This window comes from Lonchura striata, chromosome 3, assembly GCF_046129695.1.
Source record: "Lonchura striata isolate bLonStr1 chromosome 3, bLonStr1.mat, whole genome shotgun sequence".
Taxonomy (NCBI): Eukaryota; Metazoa; Chordata; class Aves; order Passeriformes; family Estrildidae; genus Lonchura; species Lonchura striata.
The window spans coordinates 9,895,529-9,905,807 of NC_134605.1; the positions used below are offsets into that span (position 1 = coordinate 9,895,529).

Consider the following 10,279-nt stretch of genomic DNA (forward strand, 5'->3'; position numbering starts at 1 on the left):
TGCGCGTCACTCGGGAGCTGCGGAGAGCGGGGAACGGGACTGATGCCGGGGTCGCCGCTCCGGCAGCGGAGCCGCCACCGGGGCCGGGGGGCGAGGGGGCCGGGACTGCCCGTGAGGCCGCTGCGTGTCCGTGTCCGCGCCCGGGCACTGCCCCAGCGGGGCCACGGGAGGGAGAGCGGCTCCGAGCGAGAGGCTCGGGGTGCGCTGCCTCACACGGGCTCCTGCGGGCGGCACAAAGGCAGCGTGAGCCCGGCCCGGCGCTCCGCCGAGGGGCGTGGGGGCGATCCTTAGACCCTGTTTGGAGGGAGCTAGGGGCGCGGCTCTGGCACGGATGCCGAAAGCCCCTTGCCTCGGCGATCCTGCGGCAGGTCATGTACGCGGGGACGGGGCAGGAGTGGTGCCGCTGCCCCCCTGCCCTCCCGGTGGACATTTCCCATCAAGCCCTTTGCCACGGGATGTCCGAGAGCATCGCTACCTCCCTGCCATAAAAACAAACCACTCATCGGCTCCGCTCGGTGTGTGGCGTCGAGAGAAGTCGCCGCGGTGCGAACGGGCACCATCTGTCCTGCCATGCCGGGAGACGCAGATATATTTCTTTAGACAGGTCAGCAGTTCTTCCCGGCCAGCCCTGTCAGGCACCTGTCAGGGGAGAAAACCTCTCCATAGCTGCCGCGGTGGGATACTTATCGGCGGCAGTCCCTTTGCCGACAGGGCCCAGCCTTAAGCTTCCCGCAAATCAGTGTCCTCGGGGGACGGGGCTGTCGTTGCCGGGGGACGCCGAACGTGCCGGTACCGCTCAGACCTCCGACAAAACACGGGAGGGAGGAGCCGGCCCCGAGGAGCCCGTAGGCTGCCCGAGGAAGGCCGAGGTGGGCTCTGGAGCAGGGGTTTTCCCCCGGGCACAAGCCGTCGGGCCAGCCCCGCTGCCCACCCGCGAAGGGCCGGGCGCCCGCAAGGACGATGTTCCCGCAGCGCCCACGCGTGCCCGAGGCTCCGCTGCGCCGGGCGTGGCGGGACCGCACCGCGAAACCCCCCAGCCACGTGTGTCGAGGCGCTTTCTCTCGAGTGGGGCCATCGCTCCTTGGCTGACCCAAAGCCCCAGTCACACACTTCGTCCCTACCAAAGTACCGCCTTCTTCCCTCCTCCCCCCACCTCCCCAATAATTCCGACCTGTTTTCTTTCTGTTCTTCACTTGCTTTCAAAATGAGGGCACGTTCAGGGAAGCCTGCCTGCCCGCCTCCTGCACTTCCACACGGTATCGCGTAGACATCTTCCCCCCCACAACTCCCAAAAAAAAAAAAAAAAAAAAAAAAAAAATTAAAAGCAGCAAACCAACAACAGGCACCACCACCAAAAGAAAAATCTCAAATGTGCCGTGTGGTCCCAACTTGGAGTTAAAGTCGGTGCTAACACGGGGCAGTTCCTGCCCCTAGCTGGGAAGGCAGGGAGGAGGATGTAACATATGGGTCGGTGGGGGTGGCGGTGGGGGGAGGAATAAAAACAACCCCCAAAATAAACAAACAAACAAATCTCGCGCACTATCACAATAAAGTGAAATTCCTTTCTACACACCCACAACTTTAGCTCTGTCTGCTGCCTGGGGGGTTTTAATCTTGCAAAGAGAAAGGGGGGCTCCCTGCGCAAAATTACGCCTTCTCCTCTCATTTGTTAGCTGATTCCATCAAAAAGTTCGCTATTTATAGGCTACACACACGAACCTGGAGTAATACAAACCCTCCCGTGTTGTTGCCCTCGCAAAGTGGCCGGTCCTGCAGCATCAGATCGGGTTTGGTGTGTGCGCGCGAGTGAGAGCGAGCCACGCAGAGAGCGCTGCCATCCGAAAGGGGAAAGAAGAGCTCAAGCTGAGAGACTTATTAATTGCTAAGAGCTGCTCTGCCACCAGCCATGTGAGTACCTAACAATGATCACCTTTTGCACAGATGGTCAGCGATCATGCACAGACACTTTCTGTCCTTTTCCTCCTCCCTCCCCTTTCTTATTTTTTTATTCCCCTCCTGTATCCTTCCCACCCACCTTTCCTTTTCTTTTTTTTTTCTTTTTTTTTTTCTTTATAGTTTGAGTTTGCACGATTTATTCCTCATGAAGAGGAGGAATGAAACGTGGACAAACGCGGGGGAGAAAATGTGCCGGCGAAGAGGAAGGAAGGAAGGAGTGGTGAAGGGAGAGGAGGAGGAGGAGGGTTTGTTAAGCGATCGCCTTGTCCCCTGAGTCCGAGCCGGCTGGGAATTAGTAACAGCGAGATAGCGGAGGTTGTATCCCTCCTTCCTCCGCTTTCCTTTTCCTGGAGCGCTCAGACCCCCTGACAATTATTGCCCTGGTATGAACGCGGACAACGAGCTGTATTCATCAAACCTCATTTGGGGAAATGGAAAGGGAATTAAAAATAAATAAATAAAGAGAGAGAGAGCGCAAGAGATCACGCGGGGATAAGGGGGTTTGATCGCTCCGCGCACAGCAATGACAGTCCGTCAGCTCCCAGCCCGCTGTGCAGGCAGGTAGAAAGCGCCCGCAGAGCAGCCCAGTCCCGCGGGCTGAGTGTGCCATTTTGGGGGGCGAGAGAGAGAGAGAGAGAGCCCCGGCCCCTCGGCCCCGCCGCCCCTTCCCCAGCGAAGGGGCAGTGAGGGGCGCGGGGGGCGACAGGCAGCGCCTTCCCTCCCCTAGGCGAGGTCTCAGCGCTTTCTGCAGTGGCAGACCCGGCGTGGCACAGTGCGTGAATCCAAGCCCCACGCAGCACGCAGGGCACGGCACGTGGGTCTGGGTAATTGCACAGTTTTTTTTCAGAGCGGGCAAAATATGCAATCTGTGCTAGGGAACCTGGTAGCTTCTCGGAAAGGTAGGTGTCCTGGTTTGTGCAGGAATGCAGGGCTGGGAGATTCCGCGTGGAAAGGGGGTGGGTGTGGAGAGAGAAAAGCGAATTTGTTTCCAGCGTGGAGAGTCGCTTTTCTAACCCGACGCTCGAGCTGCAATCACACACTCTGAGGTTAGCGTAGCATTAAATTAACAGACAGGGTCGGGGTTATCCAGGGCATTATACCGCGTGCCCGGGATGTAACCTCTGCTCATTTATATACAAAGACGAGGGAGAGACGGGGTTACATCAGGAAAGCCAAAGAGCACGGTGAGTATCGGTATTCGCTGCTCTCCCTCCCATTCCTGGGAACAAAGTTCAAAGGCGGCCGGTGCGGGTCTGGGGCTGGCTCCGCCGAAGCTCTCGCTCCCTTTGGAGGAGGCAGCGCAGCCGCCTTTGGAGCCAGGACCCCCAGCGCAGCCCCTCCGGGGCGAGCCCTTGCTGAGCAGCAAGGAGAACTTGCGGTATCTTGGTTAGAACTTTGCTACCTTATGTAGAGAGAAAAAGAAAAAAAAAAAATTTAAAGTTGACTTGGATGCAACGCTATTTATAGGTGGCGGTAAAGGCTCCTTTTCAATAAGCAGCCGTGGAAAAGAAACGTCAGAAAACTGGCTGCTTTATTGATCCGAGGTGCTGGGCGGTCACAGCCACGCCAGCCAGGCTGCACCTACAAAGTCGCGTCTCCTCTCGGGTTAGGCAGCGAGAAGGGGAATAGGGTGCAGGTTTTGCTGACCACTAGCTTGGACACGATTCAATTCCCAAGCACAGGTACAGGGCAAAAGAGTGTGAGATGGAAGACTTTTCGCTTTTCTTTCAGACACGCACACAATGCAGGGCACCCGCAGGGCTGAAAGTGGGCCAGGGCTACACTGTAGGTATCAGATCACACAAAGCAAAGGAAAGAAATCCAGTTAAAAATACATTAGTTGAAATCAGAGGACGAGCTTGATTATTTTTTTTTTCTTTTAAACAAAGGTGCACGTTAGAACAAGCTGGGAGAACTCTTTGTGCCTGACGGTATCCCCCACGCCCACTGGAAATAAAGCAAGAGGCTTGCTCTTTCTTTGCATCTTTTAAACCTTGTTTTAATTAGAATTGCCAAAGTAGGACACCCCAGTGGAAGATGTTTTCAAGTATCCACCTACCTCTCTGCTGTAAGCAGAATTGCTGTCTGCTAAATTGCTTGAAACGCAAAATTCTGCCCCACCCCCAGCTTGGTTTGGCACCTACTCACTTTTTCCCCCCGAAATTGCAATCGTTTATGAAAGGTTACTCCATTGGGAAGAAAAGAGAAACCCCAAACACCCAACAGTAATGAGATCAGTGGATTCCGAAAGCCTCGCTTTGCTCTGTACAAGAGGAAAGGCTTTGCACAGGGAGCGTCCCAAAAAAAGTCATGCCCTTTTTTTTTTTTTTTAAAGTCGCAGATTGGGCGTATCCTTTCTCTTCTCCTTTAATTTATTTGATTAAATCATAAGCAAAACAGACTCATCAGCTTCTCGTATTTCCTCAGCTGTAACCATACGCAAAACCTTTTATACGGAGACAAGTAATTGGCTTTAGTTAACTCAGGGCATAGGCTGCGCTCAAGTTTTCCTCCCGTTCCCAGGGCAGCGTTTCACGCAAACGCCTGTTCCAGCTCTGCCTCACGCTCCTCAGCCGCCAGCCTCAGGTTTTTAAGCTGTTTGTGCCATTCCCCACCATTCTCTGATTTCGCTCATGCGGGATGCTCACGGCAGAGGTTTGAGGGACGAGGGGGGCTCTTCTCCCTCAGGATTTGGGAGTGGCAGGACTGGTTCAGAGGGAGTTCAGCCCGGTTTGAACTCGGAACCGCTCCTGGACCGCGCCCCGCTTCGGTACCGGGCGCGCGGCTTGTTCCCGCTCCCGATAAGGACCAGATTAATTTCACCTTCAAGAAAGAGAGGTTCTGTTAGCTCATTTCTGTCTTAAATCAAAAAGAAAGAAAGGGGGAGGGAAGAAAGAAAAACCTCTTAAAGTTTTTCAGGTAAAGCTCGGCTTTCCTTTGGTCGTTACTCAAATGAAGAATCGCGTCAATTAACTCCAAATTGGAAATGCCTGCCCGAGAAGAATAATGGTAATTCCCCGCCGTTCTCTAAGAGGTAGTTGCAGGATGGCACTTAGTGCGTGTGGTCCCTAATGACAGGATTGCTGCTCTGCCCGGGGTTTGGCGCTCCCTGCCCCGCTGGCTGAGCTCGGGCAGCGACCCCGGGCACGGCTGTCCTGCCCAAACCTTCCCCCTCTTCCCTTGCTCGCTGCCCGCAGCTGCACGGGGTTCACACCTCCCACAGCCAGCACTGTATGACCACACCACAACAGATTTAATTACCCCCATCACTCGATAAGAGGGCAGGGGCCTCTCAGCAACAGGTAACCGAGGGCACCTGCAGCTCTTCAAGGTTGTTTAACTGGGAACAGAGGAAGCAGGACAGAGGGGTCGCTTTCGGTAAGACGGGGTGTGAGAGAAGCGGACAATTAAAAAAGGGGTGCACAGCGATACTTTGGTCAAAGTTCATCGTTGCTGGGAGGGGAGCGGGACTGCCGCAGCGAAACGGGACGGCTGCTTCGCCTCGGCTTCTTCTTCTTGCTCGCTGTTTTCAAGCTGCCCCCAAAAGCCCCTCAAGCCCTCCCGCGGAGCGGCCCCGGCTCTGGGACCGCGGCTGGGAGGTGGACACGTGTTGCTCTCCTGGGGAACGGGTCGCCTCCGGCCCTGCGGGGGATGCTGCGGGGGATGCTGCGGGGGATGCCCGGCGAGGCCCTCGGCGGGACGGGGCTGTGCGGCCAGGAAGGCACGGCCGTGTGCGGGGGTGGCGGGGCAGCCTCCCCTCGCTCATCTCATCGCTGGGAGCACGGCAGGAGCGGGCGCTGCGCGGTCGGGCGCCAGCCAGACCCCGAGCAAGCCCTGGTAGGGTCCGTGTGGGGGCTCAGAGCCCGGGTGGGCGCCCACGGCCAGCCCGGGGCATCCCCGCTCAGCAGCGCCGGGGCCGGGGCTCCGTGGCGGGCGGCAGGGCTGACCCTGGGCGGCCGGAGGGGAGAGTCCCCGGCCTGACCCGAAAGGGGGGAGCTCCCCCACCCCTCCCCTCCCCTTCCTTCCCCCCCCCGGCTCTTTGTTCTTTGCCCCTTTGTTCTTCTTCTCGAAGTTTCCAGGCGAGTTGCTGGTGCGGAGCGAAGTTGCCGAAAGCTGAGGAATTACATTTAGTGGGTGTCTGAGCAAGGAAAGAGGGTGGGGGTCCCTTCCCAGGGCTAAGAGCTATTTCCCAAATCCCGCCGCGTTGTCTGCTTGCGCAAGGGGGTCGGTGCGGGGTGCTGGAGCCGGGCCGTGCTCGCAGTGATGCCGAGGCAGAAGAGGCTCCTGCGGTCACAGCACCAAGGGACCGGACACCCCTTTCGCCATTTAAACGCATATTGGGGAACTAATGTCCTTTCTGGTGTGAAAGGGAGGAAAATAATAGTAATTGGTGAACATGTGGTAATGAGATGAGGCAGTAGGTGACAGAGATGAAGGTTTTCTGAATGTTAGATTTTAGGGCACACATATTGGTTTGAGATGCACAATCTTAGGATGGTTTTGTCTCCGTCACTTTCTTGTTGCTGTTTTTCGTGTTTGCTTGCTAGGGCTTTGGTAAAGTGTTGTCAGGAGTTAAACAAGTTGGGGCTTAATTTCAAAGCTGATGGACTGTCTTCATAGAGCAGCATCATATTTTAAAATACAGGTTTAGTGTGGTTAATGGGAGATCGCAGCATGATTAGTAGTGACAATAATACTAAAACTTCCTTGGAAAAGGAAAACTCCTTTATTTGGTACAATGTGGAGCAGTCTTATCCCCTCTTTACTAATCATTATTAAATATTAGGGATCTACAAGCTTATTTTGCTTGGTACTTGGAAGCAATTCCAAATAACTAAACAAATATCTGTTATGACAGGATTCTTACCTCTCCTCCCGATACATGAAAGTAGGAAAACACTTTATTTGGGTGAGTTAGTTATTAGGAAGGCTAATGTGAGAAAAGAAATTTTGATATGGTGCACTGGAGTAGGTCACAGCAGGTTACAGACAAAGCCAGGTCAGCATCCTCAACTCCAGCAGGCTTCCCTAACTGTGCTGCCGTGTTCCCACCTTTATATCTGAGGATATCATGGATGATTGTAGCACTTCAGCATTTGCTGAAAAGCTGCACGAATCTAATTCTTGTAATCATGAGAATGTCCACAAATATTTGTTGTTTTTACATAGGTAGAGATCCTACAAAATTATAGGATTTATATTTAAGAAAATATTGTATTTGCAGTAGTTTTGTATTACATAAAAGTGCCACAAATGTTTATTATGATGTGCTATATTTCCAGAATTTGTATAACTTTTTTTCTAGTATTCAGTAAAGTTGAGTAATGAAGTGAGATAAGATTTGGGTTGTCTAAGCAAATGTTCTAGACTGGGATTTTTTAAATGCAAATATACTTACAGGAATCAGCCCCTCTTTTTGGCAGAGGTTAAACCTATGTTTCCAATGAAATGAGGTTTGATTTGAGGTGATGGGAGGCTTTGTTTTTTGTGATGTTGAGGGCATACAATTTGGGAAATTTGGGAATCTTGCAACTGTAAAACACAGCTTTAGCTATTTCAAGGTGGCAACTCAAACACAGAAAATATCCATGAAAACTTTGACCTTTATTATTTAGGACTGTGATTCAGAGTTGAATGTAATAATTAGCCACTAGCAAATTAGAGAAAGATAGAGATATTTCATCAGATACTTTGGTGGTAGCTCGATTTTCTATCTGTGTCTCCACACACAGGTCTTCTGGCTTATTGCTTAAATCCAGAGGCCAGCAGCATTGCTTACTGTTCTGTTTATATCCCAGTGCTCATAATGTGGTGTTGCAATATCCAGGTAAAAATGTTCAGTGCCATTTAGAACAAGGAATCTGCCTTGAGCTATGCTGTAATCAGTAATAGCCAACATTACTGAGAGCAACAGCTCCTGCAAATGTCTTACTGCCACAAGTTAACCCAAGTACCACTGTAATTGTGCTCAAAACTAAATAAAAGCAGATGGATGAGAAAGAGAATAAAAGCCTAATTGGAAAAATGGATTTTAGAAAATGCTATGTGTGATCAACAAAGGCTGCTTCTGTCTCAGTAATGATGACAATTAGAGGGACAAGTGATGTTAGTGGGTGCTCGTTCAAATAGAGGGCTTCTGCAGCATGAAAAAAATTACTTTCTGATTCAAAACCATTCTCTAAAGAAAGGGTGGTTGCATTTTTTCATGTTAATTAGTCTTTTCACCTGTGCTTTTTGCTGATGCAGGTAGATTTCCTTTCAGCAGGTGAGAAATGTATATACATTTTAAAAAATCAAAACAGACAACCCCCTCCTATTTCCCTCGGAAATTCTGCCATCGAATACAAGTTACTAAATATTGCACAGGATTTTAGAAGGCAAATCTAAATATATAGCTCGAGATTTTGTCATCTTGGTTTTTGGAGCAGAGGACAAAACTTCTCTTTTGCAGCAATTTGTTAAACTACTGAGTTTAAAGGAGATGTAAGGCAAGACCTTTTACCTGTGCTTTTTTATCACCTTTGTCTGTCAAGAAATACTTACAGAAAATGAGGGGGAAATTGCCATTGTTTATGGCTTTACTTTCTTTGCATTTGTTAATATATCTAGGGTAATTCCAAACAGCATCAGTGCAGAGAAATATGGCATAAAATCAGAATAAGGAGGAGATTAAAAATGAGCACTCACTGCTTTGTAATGGATACTTTTGGGCATAGGTGTGAATGAATACTGATTCATTTATACAGTTCTTAGATGGAAAAGCCTCAAGTTTACAACAAAGGTAAACAGCATGTCGTGCTGCATTTAGCAGATGTTGGCTTGCTAGGAAAATAGAGCGAATGGTACCCTTGACATCCCTGCAGAGAATTACATGTTGCTAGAAAGGAAAGGAGAGCACATAACTGTAAGAATTTTGTTGAGAATAGAGCATTGGCAACTTTAATACTGTATTTATTTTCTATTATTTGCTAATCCCAGCCTTAACAGAACTAATTTTTTTTTTCTTGTAAATGCCCATCTTTAATTCTGTCAGTATATACCTAACAAAATTAGAAGAGCCTATAGGATAACGCAAATCTCGGGCTTCCAAATGTTACAAATGCCTTATATGCTTACTATATGTGTAAAATGACCACTGACCATAGTAAATAGTAGTTCATTTTGGCTAAGATTCAGTTGCTGAATAAATAGCGTTTAGATTTTATCTTTTTTCTTACTGCTATGCCATGTATGGAGAGAGCTGGAGCTCATTTCATCATACAGGATGTATGTACATCAGTACAATTAGGATGTTGACTGAACATTTGCAGCAAATGCTGGAGATAATGGCATGTTTCCATCTAAATATTTCAAACTTTCAAAGTTTGTCATTCTTAATAAACAGACTAGTAATAATAAACTTAGAAACTACTTCCCCACTTTTATATTCTGTCACAAAAGACTTCTTATTCAAAGCACAAAAACAAATATTTCTCCATATTTTCTTAGTGACTCATGACCCTGAAGTACAGCACTAGCTGTACAGGTAATCCCTTCCCTCAAAATACTTGCAAGAATTGCATGTGTGGGACTTGGAAAATACATCAATAATGTGTAAGTGGCTCTGGCTCTAAACACGGAGGGAGAAACTATGATAAATAGTGTCAGTTCATTCTAAGTAACTGATAAAGGCTCTGGTCTGTTTTCATTGCAGTTAACACTGAAACTCTTTTGACTTTGAATAGCTTCCTCTTACTGTTTGGGTTGTGGAAATGCTCAGAAATCCCAGCTAGCAGTTTGGTTTTCTTGCGCAGGAATACACAGAACTGGCATCATTGTCTTTGTTGAAAGCTGTGGTCCCAGACCTTAATTTCTTCAAATATTTCTACTTAATACTTTCATATTTTTCATCATGCAGTGGGAAGTTTGCCCTCCTCCCTCTCCCCGAAATAGTTATCATGCCCGTGAGTGGCATATTTGGTGTTTTGCGTTTAACTATTTCAAACCTTCATTCAAATACAGCATTAACAATGATTTTTTTTTTTCATTCATATCAAACACAAATTCTTACATTGAGGCCAGTCTTGGGAAGCTGCCAATGAACTGTTGCTGCTAAGTTTAACATCCATTTATGACAGCTGTTAAAATGGGTGAGGAACTTGCACATTTTCTTCCAGTTTGAATTTTCAAGTAGAACTGAGCTATGTAATTCCATGTAGATGCTTGTCATTCAATGCTTTCTGAATAAATTAAATCACTATTTAATATACTTTTTTTACCTTATTCTTTCATATTTTTGTATTCACACAAGAAGAGCAAGATATCTGCAACAGGCTTACAATAT

General features: G+C 48.9%; 1 protein-coding gene and 1 long non-coding RNA gene across 3 annotated transcripts in view; one reads left to right on the forward strand and one right to left on the reverse strand.

Moving 5' to 3' along the window:
* Positions 1-207: 207 nt before the first annotated feature.
* LOC116183364 (uncharacterized) lies at positions 208-1,802 on the reverse strand. The gene is made up of 3 exons (XR_004147968.2): positions 1,720-1,802; positions 1,172-1,285; positions 208-639 (listed from the first exon to the last, which is right to left on the reverse strand). It is a non-coding gene; the product is annotated as an uncharacterized LOC116183364 (long non-coding RNA).
* Positions 1,751-10,279, forward strand: part of ESRRG (estrogen related receptor gamma) — a 400,282-nt gene continuing 391,753 nt past the window's right edge. The window contains exon 1 of one of the 2 annotated variants that reach the window (XM_031504247.2): positions 1,751-1,908. The gene's annotated coding sequence lies outside the window, so the exon portion shown is untranslated. The remainder of the gene's footprint in view (positions 1,909-10,279) is intronic. The other variant, XM_077781876.1, reaches the window with a different exon arrangement.